The 20,533-nt window shown below is 37.4% G+C and overlaps 1 long non-coding RNA gene and 1 pseudogene across 1 annotated transcript in view; both read left to right on the top strand.

Moving 5' to 3' along the window:
* The window catches only part of LOC134739126 (uncharacterized), a 368,209-nt gene that overhangs the window by 266,066 nt on the left and 81,610 nt on the right, over positions 1–20,533 (top strand). The window lies entirely within an intron of this gene.
* Positions 13,335–14,475, top strand: LOC129034085 (mesoderm-specific transcript homolog protein-like; annotated as a pseudogene).

Below are 20,533 nucleotides of genomic sequence, written 5' to 3'. Positions count from 1 at the left end.
TTTGCAGAAATACCAGATGCTGTTGGTGATCAGGCAATTTTGTCTTTCTGGCAACGGAAAAGGCACCCAGCAGTAGTATAACATGGATCAGTGACTGATTCCCAGTCAGTATAGGAGTAACACTCCAGTTTTTTAAATTTTTTTTCACTTTTATTTTAGGTTCAGAGGTACATGTGCAGATTTCTTATATAGGTAAATTGCATGTCATCGGGGTTTGGTGTACAGATTATTTCATCACCCAGATAATCAGCATAGTATCTGACCAGTAGTTTTTTGATCCTTACCCTCTGCTCACCCACTACCCTCAAGTAGGCCCAAGTGTGTGTTGTTTCCTTGTGTCCATATGTACTCAATGTTTAACTCCCCCATATAAGTGAGAACATGCAGTATTTGATTTTTCTGTTCCCTTATTTGCTTAGGGTAATGGCCTCCAGTTACATCCAGGTTGCTGCAAAGCACATGATCTCATTATTTGTAGTGGCTGCATAGTATTCCATGGTGTATATGTGCTACATTTTCTTGTTCCATTCTACTGTTGGTGGACATTTGGGGTGATTCTATTGATTCTATGTCTTTGCTATTGGGAACAGTGCTACAGTGAACATAAGCATGCATATATCTTTACCATAGAATGATTTAGATTCCTTTGGGTATGTACTCAATAATGGGATTGCTGGGTTGAATGGTAATTCTAAGTTTTTTGAGAAATTGCCAAACTGCTTTCCAGAAAGACTGAACTAATTTACATTCCCACCAGCAGTGTATAAGCACTTCCTTTTCTCCAAAACCTCGTCAGCATCTGTTATTTTTTGACTTTTTAATAATGGCCATTCTGACTGGTATGAGATAATATCTCATTGTGGTTTTGATTTGCATTTCTCTAATGATTAGCAATGTGGAACTTTTTTTTGTATGCCTGTTTGCCTTGTCTATGCCTTTTGAAAAGTGTCTGTTCATATCCTTTGCCCACTTTTTAATGGAGTTGTTTTTTGCTTATAAGTTTGTTTAAGTTCCTTATAGTTTCTGGATATTAGACCTTGGTTAGATGCATAGTTTGCAAATATTTTCTTCCATTCTACAGGTTGTCTCTTTACTCTGTTGATAGCTTATTTTGCTGTGCAGAAGCTCTTTAGCTTATTCTATTTATCAATTTTATATTTTTGTTTCAAATGTTTTTGCCATCTTTGTTATGAAATCGTTGCCAGTGCCTATGTCCAGAATAGTATTGCCTTGGTTATCTTCCAGAGTTTTTATAGTTTCAGGTTTTACACTGACATCTTTAATGCATCTTGAGTTGATTTTTGTATATGGTGTAAAGAATGGGTCCAGTTTCATTCTTCTGCATATGGCTAGCCATTTATCCCAGCACCATTTGTTGAATAGGGAATCCTTTCTCCATTGCTTTAGTCAATTTTGTTGAAGATCAGATGGTTGTAGGTGTGTGGCATTATTTCTGCACTCTTCATTCAATTCCAATGGGCTATGTGTCTGTTTTTGTACCAGTACCATGCCGTTTTTGTTACTGTAACCCTGTAATATAGTTTGCAGTTAGGTAACATGATGCCTCCAGCTTTGTTTTTTTTAGCTTAAGATTGCCTTGGCTATTTGCACTCTTTTTTTGGTTCAACATAAATTTTAAAATAGTTTTTTCTTGTTATGTGAAGAATGTTATTGGTACTTTGATATGAAGAGCACTGAATATGTATGCCTTTTCATTTGTTGATGTCCTCTCTCATTTCTTTGAGCAGTGTTTTGTAATTCATTGCAGAGATCTTTCATCTCCCTGGTTAGCTGTTTTCCTAGATATTTTATTTTTCTGGCAATTATAATTGGAATTGCATTCTTGATTTGGCTCTCAGCTTGGATGTTATTGATATATTGGAATGCTACTTTTTTTGTATTTTGATTTTTTATCTTGAAACTTTGAAGTTGTGTATCAGATTAAGCAGCTTGGTGCAAAGACTGGGGTTTTCTAGGTATTGAATCATCTGTAAACAGGAATAGTTTGACTTTCTTTCTTCCATTTGATGCCTTTTATTTTTTTCTCTTGCCTGATTGCTCTGGGATTTCAGTACAATATCGACAAGGAGTGGTGAGAGAGGGCATCCTTTTTTATCCCATTTTTCAAGGGGAATTCTTCCATCTTTTGCCTATTCAGTATGATGTTGACTGTGGGTTTTTAATAGATGGCTCTTTTATTATATTTTGACATGTGTTCCTTCAATGCCTAGTTTGTTGAGGGTATTTAACATGAAGTAATGTTGAATTTTATTGAAAGTCTTTTCTGCGTCTATTGAGATAATGGTGGTTTTTGGTTTTAGTTCTATTTATATGTTGAATCACATTTATTGATTTGCATATGTTAAAGCAACCTTGCCTCCCAGGAATAAAGCCTACTTGAATATAGTGGACTAGCTTTTTGATGTGCAGCTGGATTCAGTTTGTTGGTATTTTGTTGAGGATTTTTGCATCTATGTTAGTCAAAGATATAGGCCTGAGGTTTTTTGTTTTTGTTGTGTCTCTGCCAGGTTTTGGTATCAGGATTATGCTGGACTTGTAGGATGAGTTAGTGAGGAGTACTTCCTCCTCAATTTTTGGATTAGTTTCAGTAGGAATGGTACCAGCTCTTTGTTACACAACTGGTAGAATTCGGCTGTGAATCTGGCTGGTCCTGGGCTTTTTCTGCTTGCTCAGCTTTTTATTACTGATTCAGTTGCAGATCTCATTACTGGTCTGTTCAGGAATTCAATTTCTTTCTGGTTTAATCTTAGGAGGTTGTATGTTTCCATTTTTTCTAGGTTTTCTCACTTCTGTGCATAGAGGTGTTCATAGTAGTCTCTGAAGTTTTTTACATTTCTGTTGGGTCAGTGGTAACGTCACCTTTGTCATTTCTGATTGTGTTTATATCTTCTCTTTTTTTGTCTTTATTAGTCTAGATAGCAGTCTATCTTATTATTTCCTTCAAAGAACAAACTCATGGATTTGTTGATCTTTTCTATGTTTTTTGCATCTTAATTTCCTACCTTCAACTGTGATTTTGATTATTTCTTGTCTTCTACTAGCTTTGGGGTTGGTTTGCTCTTGTTTCTCTAATTGTGATGTTAGAGTGTTAATTCGAGATCTTTCTAACTTTTTGATGTGGGCATTTAGTGCTATAAACTTTCCTCTTAATACTGCTTTAGCTGTGTCCCAGAGATTCTGGTATGCTGTGTCTTTGTTCCACTAGTTTCAAAGAATTTCTTGATTTCTGCCTTAATTTCATTATTTTCCCAGAAGTGATTGAGGCCAACACTCAAGCTTTATAGTCTGTCATTCCTGCTCTACAATGAATCAATCACTGAATCGGTCTGGGTAGAGTGGATCATATCCGTAATCCCAGCACTTTGGGATAGCCAAGGTGGGAGGATCACTTGTGGTCGGGAGTTTGAGACCAGCCTTGCCAATATGGCAAAACCCCATCTGTACTAAAAATACAAAAAGTAGCCAGGCATGGTGGTGCACACCTGTAATCTCAGTTACTCAGGAGGCGGAGGCACAAGAATCACTTGAACACGGAAGGTGGAGGTTGCAGTAAGCTAAGATGGCATGGGTGGCAGAGTTAGACTCCATCTCAAAAAAAAAAAAAAATCACTGAATTTATCGCTGAATCAATCTCTTACTCTTTTTTTTTCCTACCTCTTTCTCTCCCTTTTTCTCTGGGTTTATGGTATTAGTTGAAGGACTTTGATGTTTTGTAGGTTACTGGACCTAACTTCTATTTAAGGAGTTATTATCATTGTTTTTGTCTTGAGCATAGTGGTAGATTCATGCAAATATATTGCCATTTTTTCCACTCATTTCAGTAACCATGCCTTCAATGGAGCTTTCCAGCTCTTCCCTTTAAGATATGGAGTCTCTCCTGACCCTGGACTGGCTGTGAGACTTGCTTTGGTAGGTAAAAGTGATAGTATGCTACTTCAGAGTCTAGGACTCAAGAATCCATGCATGTGTCTATTTTCTCTCCTGGAATACTACCACTTTCTTGAGAACAAGCCAGGCTAGCTTGCTAGAAGATGAGATACCAAGTGGAAAAGAGGCAGCTCATCCCAGGTGAGGCCATACTAGATCAACTAGAATCCAACCAGTCTGCAGCTGACTGCCAACCAAGAGTGAGCACATCAAAAATTCCCAGGAGATGCTTAGACTTACAGAAACTAATACATCATGGTGTTTAAATCACCAAATTTTAGGGTGGTTTGTTAACTATTATGTGCACTATAGATACATTTAACCTTTCCATATATAAGTGAAGGAGTAAGTGACTGTTAGTCTCAAAGAGATTCATCAACTTAATCCTAATTCTCAGAGGTTTTCCTTTCAAATAACTACATTCTACATTTACCCAGGGCTCCTTATTTTAACCCCTGTATTAGTTTACATTTGGTGATATAACAAATTACTGCCAATTTAATGGCATAAAACAACACACTTCTATTATTTTACAGTTCTGGAGTTCAGAAGTCCTAAAATCATGCATCCTTTGAAATCTGGATCTACTGAGAATTTCCAAAATTATGTAGTGCTGGTTTTGCTTAAGAGATCTTCCCTCAATGTGTCTCTTTCCTCATACTTTACTATAAACAGCAATCAGAAACAAGGCCATACTTTCAACACTTTTCTTGGAAATCTCTTCAGGTAAATATCCAAAGTTATTGTTACCTGTTCTGCTTTCCATGTTTTGGTAGGACACAAATTCAACTAAGCTTTCTGCCACTATGTAACAAGGATCCCCTTTCTTTCAGTTTCCAATGACATGTTCCTTCTTTTCTTCTGGACCCTTTTCAGTGATACTTTTAAAGTTTATATTTCTACCAAGAGTTCATTTACAATGATTTAAATATCCTGTAAGAAAATACAGATTTTTCTACCACGTTCCTCACTATCATCTAAGTCTTCACTAGAAGAGTTGTGTACATTTTCACTAAAAGTCTAAGGAAATCTAAACTTTTCAGCCTTTGTCCCCAAAATTCTTTCAGTTTTTTCCTATTGCCGAATTCCAAAGCCACTTCTGTGTTTTTATTTGTTTTTTTACAGAAGCACCTCACTGCCAGTGCCATAGTTTGTATTTATTTACTGCTGTTGCTGTAAAATTTGCGACAAACTTGGTGGCTTGAAACAACATAAATGTATTATCTTACCTTTCTAGAGGTCAGAAATCCTAAATTCAAAACGATGGCAGGGCTGTATTCCTTCTGGAGGCTCTAAGGCAGAATTCATTTCCTTGCATTTTTCCATCTTCTAGAGGACACCTCCATTTCTTGACCTCATGATTGTTCAATCTAGCTTTAAAGTAGGCAGCATAGCCTCTTTAAATCTCTTTCTCTGTGTGTGTGTGTATTTGTCTTACCTCTGCTTTTGTCATATGTCCTCCTGTGACTCTGAAACCTCTGCCTCTCTCTTATCAGGACCCTTGTGATTATATAAGACACACTAACATAATCTAAGAGGATCTTCCCCTCTCATGATTTTTTACGTAATCATATCAACAAAGTCTCCTTTGCAATTGAAGGTAATCCACCCACAAATTAGGTCATAGATATCTTTGGGTAGGTGGGAACATTATTCTGTCCACCGTAACTACTTTTCTCAGTAGCTTTCTTTCAATATCAAAACTCAGATCTAGAAAAAGCAGAAAAAGCAAATAGCGCTTTTCCATGGGTATTAAAATTTGCATGTATATATTAAAATTATGATTCCAAAGAGAAAGAAAAATTACTGATAAAATTATTTTATCAGTAATTGATATGTAGTGAAAAATAAAATGAGCCCCATATTATTTTCTTAAATAAGTCTCTTTGAATTCTTAACTACTTCTGAAACATTCATAGCCTAAATGGCTTTAACTATTATTAAATTTTTACTAGTAAGAAAGACCATTCTTCACAGAAGTCTGTCAACAATAAGGAAAGACCATCTTTGCATTAGTAGGAAAATGGATATGTCCCATGCTCTGTCATTTCTCTGATGCTTAAATTGAAATAATCTGCCTTTAAGATGTTAATGCCACTTTGGGAGGGTGAGGCGGGCAGATCATGAGGTCTGGAGTTCAAGACTAGCCTGACCAATACAGTGAAACCCCATCTTTACTAAAAATACAAAAATTAGCTGGGCATGATGCTGCGTGCCTGTAGTCCCAGCTACTTGGGAGGCTGAGACAGGAGAAATCGCTTGAACCCAGGAGGCGGAGGTTACAGTGAACCAAGATTGTGCCACTGCCCTCCAGCCTGGGTGACAGAGCGAGACTCCATCTCAAAAAACAAACAAACAAACAAACAAAAACTGTTAATGCAGGCAGGGTGAGACTGTGCTTGGTTTCTAATGCCCATAGCTCAGATTTCCGGTTTAGGAACAATGAATGGAGGCTGGAACAAATCTTTTTAAGGGCATGGGCAAGGACTTCATGTCTAAAACACCAAAAGCAATGGCAACAAAAGCCAAAATTGACAAATGGGATCTAGTTAAACTAAGGAGCTTCTGCACAGCAAAAGAAACTACCATCAGAGTGAACAGGCAACCTACAAAATGGGAGAAAATTTTCGCAACCTACTCATCTGGCAAAGGGCTAATATCCAGAATCTACAATGAACTCCAACAAATTTACAAGAAAAAAACAACCCCATCAAAAAGTAGGCGAAGGACATGAGCAGACACTTCTCAAAAGAAGACATTTATGCAGCCAAAAGACACATGAAAAAATGCTCACCATCACTGGCCATCAGAGAAATGCAAATCAAAACCACAATGAGATACCATCTCACACCAGTTAGAATGGCAATCATTAAAATGTCAGGAAACAAAAGGTGCTGGAGAGGATGTGGAGAAATAGGAACACTTTTACACTGTTGGTGGGACTGTAAACTAGTTCAACCATTGTGGAAGTCAGTGTGGCGATTCCTCAGGGATCTAGAACTAGAAATACCATTTGACCCAGCCATCCCATTACTGGGTATATACCCAAAGGACTATAAATCATGCTGCCATAAAGACACATGCACACGTATGTTTATTGCAGCACTATTCACAATAGCAAAGACTTGGAACCAACCCAAATGTCCACCAGTGATAGACTGGATTAAGAAAATGTGGCACATATACACCATGGAATACTATGCAGCCATAAAAAAGGATGAGTTCATGTCCTTTGTAGGGACATGGATGAAATTGGAAATCATCTTTCTCAGTAAACTATCACAAGAACAAAAAACCAAACACCGCATATTCTCACTCATAGGTGGGAATTGAACAATGAGAACACATGGACACAGGAAGGGAAACATCACACTCTGGGGACTGTTGTGGGGTGGGGGGAGGGGGGAGGGATAGCATTAGGAGATATACCTAATGCTAAATGATGAGTTAATGGGTACAGTGCACCAGCATGGCACATGTATACATATGTAACTAATCTGCACATTATGCACATGTACCCTGAAACTTAAAGTATAATACAAAATAAAAAAATTTTAAAAAAAAAGATGAAACCCAAACTCAAGATAGGAACAAATAGCATCATATCGCAAATAACATTATTTAATATATGATATTATCATTAACATCATATAATATGTTATAATATGAATATAATATGAATATGATGTTAATGATAACATATCACTTAAGATATGATATTTTCCTGTATCTTGAGTTTGGGTTTGAGTACTACTCACTTAGGTATTCTATTGTCATTGTTATTGTTGATCTGAAAATTAGTCAGCTTCTTTACAACTCCAGCCACAGTATTTGGCATCCTGACCCTCATTGACATTGATTGCCCCAAGCTGATCATATCCTGCAGAGATGAAAAATTTCCTTTTATATATTATTTTGTCATTACTTCCTTGTGACTCCAGTTTTTGCTTCGTAAAATTGTATAAACACAAGATAGAAACATAACTCCACTACCCCTGCCCTGTGGTATGTGGTAATATCAAAATAGTACTTCTCAGTGGCTTCCATTAGCAGAAATGACAATAGTAACTTTTTTTCATCTCATGTAATCTAAATGCATGACTACATATCACACTGTACTTCTTTAAAGTCCTTGGATTCTGGTCCAGATAGTGCTCTTTATATAGGAAAAGATTATTTACTTTCACTCCAGGACTGTTTCAGTTCTGGCTCTAAGGCACACACATTAAAATCAAATATAATGCTTCAGCATGGTGTTAGGATCTGTTCTTTTTCGCATTCTGCTAAGCATCCTGTTTGCTTTTTGAAAATTGGTTTTTTCACAGTGAAGAACATCATCAAACTCCAAAATAATTCCAAACTATTTTCTCCATAGAACATTTGGTCAGTTTACAGTCCAGCTGTTGACAGATGCAGGTTACATGGGGAAAGTTATCCTTCTGTAATATTTACTCTCTTAAATTCACACTAGGCTCCTGTGACAGTGAGATACTATGAACTGGCTTTTTATACTGAGGTTAAAAGACAATCCAGAATGCTGCACTGGAAAGTTGATCTGATGTTTTACCCACACATTATTTCATTCTTTCCGGAGTTAATTTTCATCTGTCATCAATCTGCCTCTTCACTCACTCCGGTGGAGTCCATCTGGAGTTCCTTTAGATCATCTGTGTGTTGATTTTCCCTCCCATCAAATCAAGTCAAGTTAGCATCATCAGAAACCTTCTCAATTATCATCTTTCACCTTACTTCAGATTTTGAGACACCTACAGAATTCAGAAGTCCTGAAACTAGTCATGCTTGCCTGAAAGACTTTTTGCATGTAATCTTTAGTGTTATTATTGTGTATTGTCTTATTTTTTAGCATGTGATATGCATGGAGGTGTGTGGTGGTGTATGTGTATAGGCATGTATTTTAATGCACACTATGGTTGACCTTAAATGGGATTTGAGTTGCAAATAGAACTCAAATCCCTGCTCAACTCAAATAGCTGCTATGTTATCCAGTCAACAGTGTTAGATAAGTTTCCTTTCTTCTCACATTGCTTTTATTTTCTCATTATTACTTGAAACCCTAAATAAAAGAAATAGGATACATCTGAATTTGTATATATTCATTATTTAGGCAACATTCTTTAAGCCTCAGTTTTCTGGTTTCTTCATAGTTATAACATTGAGTCTTAAATAAAGCAAGTGAGTTAATATTTACACAATATATAGTAGAATATCTAGCACCAGGAAAGCCGAGACCATATCTGTTTTGCTTACTTCTACATGTCCAGCACTGTGTAGAGTGGTTGGCAAATAGGAGGAACTATAAAATGAATGAATGATGACAGAATGACTGCATGACTCTCTGACTTAATAGACAAGTGCTAGCTGCCTTTCTTTCAACTATATTTTATCATTTTTAGGTATAGACCAGGTGCAGTATAGATACAAATTATATTTCTGAGTTTTCAGAGGTTAGCAAAATGCTCAGCACATAACTTATAGTCAACAAGTATTTGTTGATGATGATGTTGATGATAAATAAGGCTAGCAGCTTATAGTAATTGTACTGAATGATTTTATTTTTCTTCCAAAAAAGGGTTAAATTTTAAAACAGAATGAATTGTATCCTCCTCTGGTTGTTTGATTTATGTATATTTTAGAAGCAGAATCTTGAAAAACCTTGTTCAACTTTGAAATACCAGGACAAATGTTCACCATGTGCTGCACGAAGCTTAAGGCGTTTAATATAACTGGACCTCTGTAGCACAATGCTTTTCTTTCTTAAACAACATAAATTTGCTGAGCTAGACCTTAGAGAACTATGATTTGTTGACATGAATTCAACATGATCCCAACCTGCATAGTAAGAATGTTTTTGATTTCTTTGCCAACTTTGATTCCTTTGCCAAGTTTTGTGGAACATGTTTTTGGTCTTGGCAAACTCCTGTATATTAGCTATCCCATTCCTTCTAATTTCCAGAGACAGACATTAATTATTTCCCTTTGCCCTCCTGGGAGTTAAACATATGAAATTACTAGACAATGCCAGTAAATTATTTTCCCTGAGAAATATTGAGTTGGGATGGATTGAGAATTTCTGAAAGTTGGAGACTTGGTCTCAGTGATTCACTCTCAGCTGGTGTTTGTCAGTTTATTGTTTGACTCAATCACAATAAACATAAGTAAGTTGAACTGTTAAAGTTGTCCATAAAGACATAAAAGATGTTTCTCCATTTTTATTCGCAAGAAGTACCTTCTTGATGTAAACTCTAGGTGAATGTGGAAATCTGCATTGTTGGATTTAAGGGGAAAAAAATTGAAACACTGAGAACATGAACTAGAGAAAATATTAAGATAAAAACAAAGGGTACTGATGACATAGAGGCTAGCTCTCCATCTGACAAATGAAGAAATGATGTGAGTTGTATAAACAAGGAGTTCTCAATTTTGCAACGAAATTGTGTTGCAAAACTTGACCTGTTCGTTGATTTTTAAAAAAGTGTATTCATTTATGTATTCAGTGAGTTTTTTTTTAATAATTCAGTATATACAAATGTTATTTTACTTATTTCTTTTAACTTTTGAGTTTGGAGATATATGTGAAGGTTTGTTAAATAGGTAAACACATGTCACAAGGGTTTGTTGTACGTATTATTTCATCACCCAAGTATTAAGCTTAGTACCCAACAGTTATCTTTTTTCTGCTCTTCTCCCTCTTTCCACTCTCTCCGCTCAAGTAGACCCTTGTGTCTGTTGTTTTGTGCTTTGTGTTCGTAAGTTCTTCCCATTTAGCTCCCACTTATAAGTGAGAACATGTGGTATTTGGTTTTCTGTTCCTGTGTTAGTTTGCTAAGGATAACAGCCTCCAGCTCTATCCATGTTCCTGCAAAAGGCATGATCTCATTCTTATTTATGGCTGCATAGTATTCCATCATGTATATGTACCACATTTTCTTTAGTGGATCTGTCATTGGTTGCATTTAGGTTGATTCCATTTCTTTGCTATTGTGAATAGTGCTGTAATGAACATTCTTGGGCATGTGTCTTTATTTTAGAATGATTTATATTCCTCTGGGTATATACCCAGTAATGGAATCACTGGCTGAATGCTAGTTTTGCTTTTAGTCCTTTGAGGAATCACTATACTGCTTTCCACAATGATTGAACTGATTTACACTTCTACCAACAGTGTTTAAGTGTTCCCTTTTCTCCACAATCTTGCCAGCCTCTGTTATTTTTTGACTTTTTAATAGTAGCCATTCTAACTGGAGTGAGATGTTATCACATTGTGGTTTTGATTTGCATTTCTCTAATGATCAGTGATATTGAGCTTTATTTCATATGTTTGTTGGCTACATATATGTCTTATTTCGAGAAGTGTCTGTTCATGTCCTTTGCCCACTTTTTAATGGAGTTGTTTGTTTTTCTCTTGTAAATTTATTTTTTATCGATGCTGGATATTAGACCCTCATCAGATGCATAGATTAGAAATATTTTCTCCCATTCTGCATGTTGTCTCTTTACTCTGTTGATATCCTTTTGCAGTATAGAAGCTCTTAAGTTTAATCAGATCCTACTTGTCAACTTTTGCTTTTGGTGCAATTGCTTTTGGTATATTTGAAATGAAATGTTTGTTTGTTTCTATGTCCAGGATAGTATTGCCTATATTATCTTCCAGGGTTTTTATAATTTGGAGTTTTACATTTAAATCTTTAATCCATCTTTTTTTTTTTAATTTTTTTGAGATAGAGTCTCACTCTGCCACCCAGGCTAGAGTGCAGCAGTGCTATCTCAGCTCACTACACCTTCCACCTCCCAGGCTCAAACAATTCTCATACCTCAGCCTCCTGAGTAGCTGCGATTACAGGTACCTGTTATCATGCCCACCTAATTTTTGTATTTTTAGTGGAGATGGGGTTTCACCATGTTGGCCAGACTGGCCTTGAACTCCTGACCACAAGTGATCCACCCTCCTCAGCCTCCCAAAGTGCTGGGATTACAGGCATGAGCCACTGCACCTAGCCTTTAATCCATCTTGAGTTGATTTTTGTATATGGTTTAAGGAAGGGCTCCAGCTTCAATCTTCTGCATATGGCTAGCCAGTTATTCCAGCACCATTTACTGAATGCGGAGTCTTTTCCCCATTGCTTGTTTTTGTCAGCTTTGTTGAAGACAGGATGATCCTACATGTGTGGCCTTATTTCTGGGCTCTCTATTCTGTTCCATTGGTCTATGTGCCTGTTTGTGTACCAATTCCATGCTTTTGGTTATTGTAGTATAGTTTGAACGTCGGTAGCTTGATGCCTCCAGCTTTGTTCCTTTTGATTAGGATTGCCTTGGCTATTCAGGCTTTTTTTGGTTTCATATGAATTCTAAAATCATTTTTATAGTTCTGTGAAGAATGTCACTGGTAGTTTGATAGGAATAGCATTGAATCTGTAAATGGCTTTGGACAGTATAGCTATTTTAATGATATTGATTCTTTCTATCCATGAGTATGGGATGTTTTCCCATTTGTTTGTGACTTCTCTGATTTATTTGAGAAATCTTTTGTAATTCTCATTGTAGAGATTTTTTACCTCCCTGGTTAGCTGCATTCCTAGGTATTTTTGTGTGTGTGTTTGGCAATTGGGAATGAGATTGCCTTTCTGATTTGGCTCTCAGTTTGGCTGTTGTTGGTGTATAGGAATGCTAGTGATTTTTGCGCATTGATTTTGTATCCTGTAACTTTGCTGAAGTTGTTTTTCAGCTGGAGGAGCTTTTGGGCTGAGACTATGGGGTTTTCTAGATAGAAAATCGTGTCATTTGCAAGCAGAGATAGTTTGACTTCCTCTCTTTCTATTTGGATGCCCTTTATTTCTTTCTCTTGCCTGATTGCTCTGGCTAGGACTTTCAATACTATGTTGAATAGAAGTGATGAGAGAGGGCAACCTTGTCTTGTGCTGGTTTTCAAGGAGAATGATGCTAGTTTTTGCCTATTCAGTGTACTGTAGGCTGTGACCTTTACAGAACTCTTCACCCAAAAACAATACAATATACAGTCTCCTCATCACCACATGGCATGTACTCTAAAATTAATCACATAATTGGACATAAAACAATCCTCAATAGATGTAAAAAGAACCAAAATCATATCAAACACACTCTAGGACCACAGCACAATAAAAATAGAAGTCAAGACTATGAAAATTGCTCAAAACCAAATAATTACATGGAAATTAAACAATATGCTCCTGAGTGACTTTTGGGTAAATAATGAAATTAAGGCAGAAATCAGGAAGTTCTTTGAAAATAATGAGAACAAAAATACAATATAAAATACAATATACTAGCATGCACAACCGGTTCCCCCAAACATGGAGGCCTGTAGCCCAGGTCTTACCTGAATCAGGATGAGGGTGTGGTGGGTCCAAGTGGAGCTGTTGGCCATGTGGCTACTTGCTGCATACCTGCAGATCCCACCCCCTCAGATCTCCCTGGCCCTTCACTCTTGGAAGTCTTCAGGCAAATTTTTCACTTACGAGGGACTGCATATATTCTAACAAGACTCTGTGGGTGTGGTTGGAAGTCTGGAGATAGCTGTGCTTTTACACAGCTTTCCAACATCCAGCTATAATTGGTACAAGATTTGGGAAGTTCTGACCTTGAGGTTTCATCAAGTGCTTGTGCTTGATTTCTTAGGCTTTGGCTTCAGTGACAATCCACAACCACATCACTATTCCACAATTGAGCAGGCCAGCATTATGGAAGTGCTTTTGTGGCATCTGGGGCTCCAGAACCACAGGACCAACTGTTTGTCCCATGACTATGGAAATATTGTTGCTCAGGAGCTCCTCTACAAGTACAAGCAGAATCAATCTGGTAGGCTTACCATAAAGAGTATTCGTCTGTCAAATGGAGGTATCTTTCCTGAGACTCACCATCCACTCCTTCTCCAAAAGGTACTCAAAGATGGAGGTGTGCTGTCACCCATCCTCACGTGGCTGATGAACTTCTTTGTATTCTCGATGTCTCACCCCAGTCTTTGGGCCATGTACTTGGCCCTCTGAGAATGAGCTGTGGGATGGTACATGTGGGCAGTCCCAACCCACAGCTGCAACAATCATGGGAACTTAGTCATTGTCAATCTCTTACAGTACATCATCGATCAGAGAAAGAAGCTTAGAAGACACTGAGTGGGAGCTCTTGCCACTGAAACTAACCTGACTGATTTTATCTATGAGCCATTGGATCCTGTAAATCCCTATCCAGAGCTTTTCAAGCTGTACAGGAAAATGCTGTCGCGGTCCATGATGTCGATTCTGGATGACCACATTAGCCACGATCCACAGCTAGAGGATCCCATGGGCTTCCTGAATGCATACCTGGGCTTCATCAATCCCTTTTGAGTTGGAAAGAGTAGATTCCCTGTATTACCTCCCCTACTCCCTTATCCATTGTGTATTCCACTTAAGAAGAAATGCCCCAAAGAGGTCCTGGCCATCAAACACTATTCTCTCACAAAGTCCACTTTACCCAAATTGGTGAACAGTATATAGGAAGAAGCCAGCAGGAGCTCTGGCTAAGGTTGACATAATAGTCCACCTCCCATTACTTTGACATCTGATCAAATGTACAGACTTGCCTTTGTTTTTATGTTATTAGGAAATTCTGATCAGTACTACTATTCACTGATGCAGAAAGACATTCTTTTGCATAAAAGACTTTTTAATACTCTGGACTTTTCTGAAGTATTTAGTAGTGCTAATTTCTGGCCCAGCTCCAATAGGAATTCTACAGTAAGAATGACGAGGGCTGGGCCCGGTGGCTCATGCCTGTAATCCCAGCACTTTGGGAGGCTGAGGCGGGTGGATCACATGAGGTCAGGAGTTCGAGACCAGCCTGGCCAACATGGGGAAACCCCGTCTCTACTAAAAATACAAAAATTAGCCAGGCGCGGTAGTGGGTGCCTGTAATCCCAGCTACTTGGGAGGCTGAGGCAGGGGAATTGCTTGAACCCGGGAGGTGGAGGTTGCAGTGAGCCGAGATTGTGCCACTGCATTCCAGCCTGGGCGACAGAGTGAGACTCTGTCTCAGAAAAAAAAAAAAAAAGAATGATGAGAAAGCCTTCTCCTTGAATGGCTTTCTGGGCACATGGTTTTTAAAAGTTCTTTAAGCAACACAGAGCTGAGTCTTATTTGTCATACCTTTGGATTTAGTTTCATCAGCTGTTTTTAATTATAAACCTAGTATTAAAATAGATATTGGCTTAAATAATGTAGTATTCTTGGTATGATTTAAGACCATGATTTGCCTACATATTCTACATATTTTATAAGAATACTAAATCAACATACCCTTACTCTGCCAGTGAACCTAATTAAACATGTTTCATTTCTGAATAAATTGAAGTAGATCCAACCTATTTACTGAATTTACTAAAATCACACGACATTAAGGACCAGTAGCATCTATGCCAGAGATTTAACGTTATTGCCAGTAAGACCGATTCTAACAGCAAATAACAGTCTGAGACTCCTCATACCTCAGTGCTTAGAAGCATGTCTCTCTTGAGCTACCATAGAGGGGAAGGGATGGTTTTGTTGTCCAAGCCACCATATGCAATGTACGTTGATTCCTTTATGATGACTGCTTAACTCCCTATTGCCTGTCCCAGAGAAGCTTTCTCATGTAGCTTGGTAATCCCTGCACTTTACAGGCAGAAAAGTTCCAGAAACTTTAAGAACAAATTCTGAGAGACCTATGAGCAAATGATGCTGAATACTTTTTTTTAAGCCACATTTAATTGTCTTAGTCAAAGCAGGATTATTGATTACTTAAAATTCATTTTTTAAATTAGCAAATTCAAGTATGACAACTTTGAGACTGGAATAAGTATTTATTTTCTGTTAATAAAAATGAATTGTGACAAAAAAATTACAACATACTAGAATCTCTAGGACACAGCTAAGGCAGTGTTAAAAGGGAAATTCATAGCACTAAATACCCACATCAAACTGTTAGAAAGATCTCACATGAACAACCTAACTCATAACTTGAAAGAATTAGAGAAGCAGGAACAAACCAGCCCCAAAGCTAGCAGAAGATGAGAAATAAAAATAAAAATCAGGCCAGGAATGGTGACTCACACCTGTAATTCTGGTACTTTGGGAGGCTGAGGTGGAGGGTCACCTGATGTTAGGAGTTCAAGACCAGCCTGGCCAACATGGTGAAACCCTATCTCTACTAAAAATACAAAAATTAGCCGGGTGTGGTAGCAGGCACCTGTAATCCCAGCTATTGGGTAGGCTGAGGCAGGAGAATTGTTTGAACCTGGGAGACAGAGGTTGCAGTAAGCCAAGATTGTATCTTTGCACTCTAGCCTGGGGTGACAAGAGCAAGACTTTGTCTCAGAAATCAAAAGATCAATGAATCCAGGAGTTGGTTTTTTGAAAAAATAAACAAATAAAATAGGCCACTAGCTAGACTAATAAAGAAAAGAAAAAAACAGAAGTTCCAAATAAACACAATTAGAATTTTGAAGGGAATGTTACTACTGACCCCAGAGAAATGAAAACAACCATCAGAAACTACTACGAACAACTTTATGCATAAAAACTAGAAAACTTAGAAGAGATGGATAAATTCCGAGACACATACACCCTCCCAAGAATGAGCCAGGAAGAAATTGACTTCCCGAATAGACCAATAATCAGCTCTGAAGTTGAATCAGTAATAAATAGCCTAGCAACCAAAAAAAGCCCACGACCTGATGGATTCACAGCTGAATTCTATCAGATGTACAAAGAAAAGCTGGTATAATTCCTACAGAAACTATTCCCAAAAAATTGAGAAGAGGGACTCCTTTTCAGCTCATCCTATAAGGCTAGCATCATCCTGATACCAAAACCTGGCAGAGACACAACAAAAAATGAAAACTTCAGGCCAATACCTTTGAATAACATCGATACAAAAATCCTCAACAAAATATTTGCAAACTGAATCCAGCAACACATGAAAAAGCTAATCTACCATGATCAAATAGGCTTCATCCCCAGGATGCAAGATTGGTTCAACATATGCAAATCAATAAGTATGATTCATCACATATACAGAACTAAAGACAAAAACCACATGATTATCTCAATAGATACAGAAAAGGCTTTCAATAAAATTCAACACCCTTCATGTTAAAAACTTTCAATAAAGTAGGTATTGAAGGAACATACCTCAAAATAATGAGAGCCATCTGTTTATTGAGTTCATACTATTTGCTGGGTATAGTTCTAAGTGTATGGATACAGCAGTGAACAACATTAAAACAAAGCAAAATTAAACTAAAATGTACTCTCAGAGAGAGTTTAAGGAACTTGCCTGAAGTCACAAAGCTCCTAAATGACAGAGCTGGAATTGAAACCTAGACTGTGTGACTCTATAGCCCATGCTCTTCACTACTAAGCTGTAGTGCCTTTCTTTTAAAAAATTAATTAACTTTATTTTTAGACCAATTTTGGTTTTACGGAAAAATTGAGTGGAATTACAGAGAATTCTGAATCCATTCACTGCTCAATCATGTTTCTTGACTTTTGATGCAGAAAGCAATGGAAAATAAATAAAACACTAGTATACCTAAAGAAAATCCCCTCTCTTTTCTCTGTACTTGCATTATAATAAAGTAAGTGAAAATTTCCATCATCCTAAGTTATTCATTCATTCTTTCCACACGTACTTATAGAACCTCTCCCATGTGTCAGGCTACTCAAAAAGAATGATGAATAAACTGACATGAACCCTGACCTTATAGAGTTTATGGTAGAATATAAACCTTGGCGGAGACAATATCAGAAATGAATATCTAATTACAAAAGACAGAAACATTAAAAGACAATGTGGCAAACGGTTTTAAAGTGCAAGTTCTTTTTGAGGCAGTAATATTTCAGTGACACCTGGAGGATGAAGAAAAGTTAACCTTGCAAAGAAAAGAGGAAAGGTCATTTCAGGGAGGGGATCACCATACACAAAGTTACTGAGGAGGTTAAGAATTTGAAGGTTTCAAAGTATAAAGAGCTGAGTTGGTAAAGGAAATGAAAAATGACTGGACTGAGAGATAGGCAAAAAGCCAGGAGAATTTGTTGTCACAAGAATCAAGAGAAGTATGATCACATAAGGTCAAGTAAGTTTAAGATTTTTTAAGAGGTCCATTGGAGGATGTTTGTGACCTTTCATTTTTTGATATCAGCATTAACGCAAGGGCTGTTTTAAATGGTTTTCTAAAAAATTTCAAGTGCATGTTTTCTTATCAAGAATATGTCCTCAAGTTCCTGAGTAAAGAAGTGTCTAGTTAATGGCAGATGAGAAAGTCATCATAGGTGTGTGTAGATAATATTTAAAAGCAGTTGAATATGCAAGGAAGAGAGAACGGTCAGTAGAAATGAAGGTGCATTCAGGGAGTTCTTCTTTCCTTTGCTTGAGACCAATTAGGGAAAATTAAAATGCTGTTTTCAGAAATCTAGCAGAGAGGGAGAGGCTGAAAATGCAAGTAGGAGGAGATAACTGAGGTGGTAGAAATGTTAGTATCTGGATACTCATACAGGGAGTGGCCTCTGCTAGAAGCCTCACTTACTCCAAGGTTGTTAGAAGGAAAAAGAAAAGATGAGCAAAGATTTAGGTCAGTTGTATATTTGATGACAATATCAATTATGATTTTTAGGAAGCATGAAGTGCACATTTAATATGGAATGAGAAAGGGTAGGAGATGGGGAGAAAGAAAGGTCAGGTCCTTGAAGTCAGTAAAGGATGGTTGTGGAGAGTGGGAAAGTGAACTTAGAGAAATGGTAAGTATGCCAACCAGTGTTGGGTAACCACTTGAAATAACGACCAGGAATTTATAGGGAGATCAGCAAATTAGAATCGAGTTTCATTGGGCCTAGAGCTGAAATGGGAATAGTTTACATACAGTTTCTCTCTCAAATATCTTGATATTATATCCAGGGCTGGTCCAATGTTTCTACAGTTATTAAGAGCCCAGACCCATTCTGTTTTGGCACTCTGTTTTCTCCATCATTTGACTTACATTTCTTGGCAAAGATGGTGTTCTGTTCCAATCAGCAAGAAGGGGAAAGAGACAAATAGGGTACATCTACCTATCTTTTAAATTTCTTGTCAGCGAGTGAGATGATTGAATTAATCACTTTGGAAACTGAGCAGGTTGAGGTGTTGAAAAGTCTAGGATCAGCCGGGCACAGTGGCTCACGCCTGTAATCTCAGCCCTTTGGGAGGCCGAGGCAGGTGGATCACGAGGTCAGGAGTTCGAGACCAGCCTGGCCAATATGGTGAAACCCCATCTCTACTAAAAATACAAAAATTAGCTGGGTGTGGTGGTGTGTACCTGTAGTCCCAGCTACTCCAGAGGCTGAGGCAGAAGAATCGCTTGAACCCAGGAGGCAGAGGTTGCAGTGAGCCGAGATCATGCTACTGCACTCCAGCCTAGGTGACAGAGTGAGACTCTGTCTCAAAAAAAAAAAAAAAAAAAAAAAAAATTCTAGGACCTTACTGTGGGAATGGGGTGGCAGGAGAAAAAAAATCATTTTTAAAATGATTTAGGGGGGGGATTTCTTCTTTCTCAATCCAATTTCAGTAGGTTTGGTAGCAATTTTTCTTTGAACGTCTGGAAGAATTCAGTTATGAATCTGTCTGGTCCTGGGCTTTTTTCTTGGCAATTTTTAAATTACTGTTTTGATCTTGCTGCTTATTATTGGTCTGTTCAGGCTTACATTTGTTTCTGTTTTAATCCAAGAAGTTTGTATGTTTCCAGGAATTTGGGTATTTTCTCTAGGTTTTTAAGTTTGTGCACATAAAGGTGTTCATAGCAGTCTTGAATGACCTTTTGTATTTCTGTAGTGTCGGTCTATTGATTTTATTTATTTTTTCAAAGAACCAGCTTCTTGTTTCATTGATCTTCTGTATTTTTGTTTGTTTGTTTCAATTTCATTTAGTTCTCTTCTAATTTTTTTATTTCTTTTCTTCTTCAAGCTTTCGGTTTAGCTCTTGTTTCTCTAGTTCCTTGAGGTGTGACATTAGGTTGTCAATCTGTCCTTTTTGAGACTTTTTGATGTAGGCATTTAGTGCTATAAACATTCCTCTTAGCACCACTTTTGCTGTGTCCCTGAGGTTTTGATAACTTGTGTCATTATAATAATTCAATTCAAAGAATTGTTTAATTTCTATCTTGATTTCATTGTTAGCCCAGATATCATGCAAGAGCAGATTATTTAATTTCCATGTATATTTGTATAGTTTTAAGGGTTCCTTTTGGAGTTGATTCTAGTTTTATTCTATTGTGGTCTGAGAAGATACTTGATATAATTTCAATTTTTAAATATTTGTTGAGACTTATTTTGTGGCTTATCCTATGGTCTATCTTAAAGAATGTTCCATGTGCTGATGAGAAGAATGTATATTCTGCAGATCTCGGTAGAATGTTCTGTAAATATCTGTTAAGTCCATTTGTTCTGGTGTGTCATTTAAGTCTAATGTGTCTCTGCTGACTTTGTGTCTCAAAGATCTATCTAGTTCTGTCAGTGGTGTACTGAAGTCTTCCACTATTATTGTT

This window comes from Pongo pygmaeus, chromosome 2, assembly GCF_028885625.2.
Source record: "Pongo pygmaeus isolate AG05252 chromosome 2, NHGRI_mPonPyg2-v2.0_pri, whole genome shotgun sequence".
Classification (NCBI taxonomy): Eukaryota; Metazoa; Chordata; class Mammalia; order Primates; family Hominidae; genus Pongo; species Pongo pygmaeus.
The sequence above is the reverse complement of the archived record's forward strand: the minus strand, read 5'-3'. Positions and strand labels throughout refer to the sequence as shown.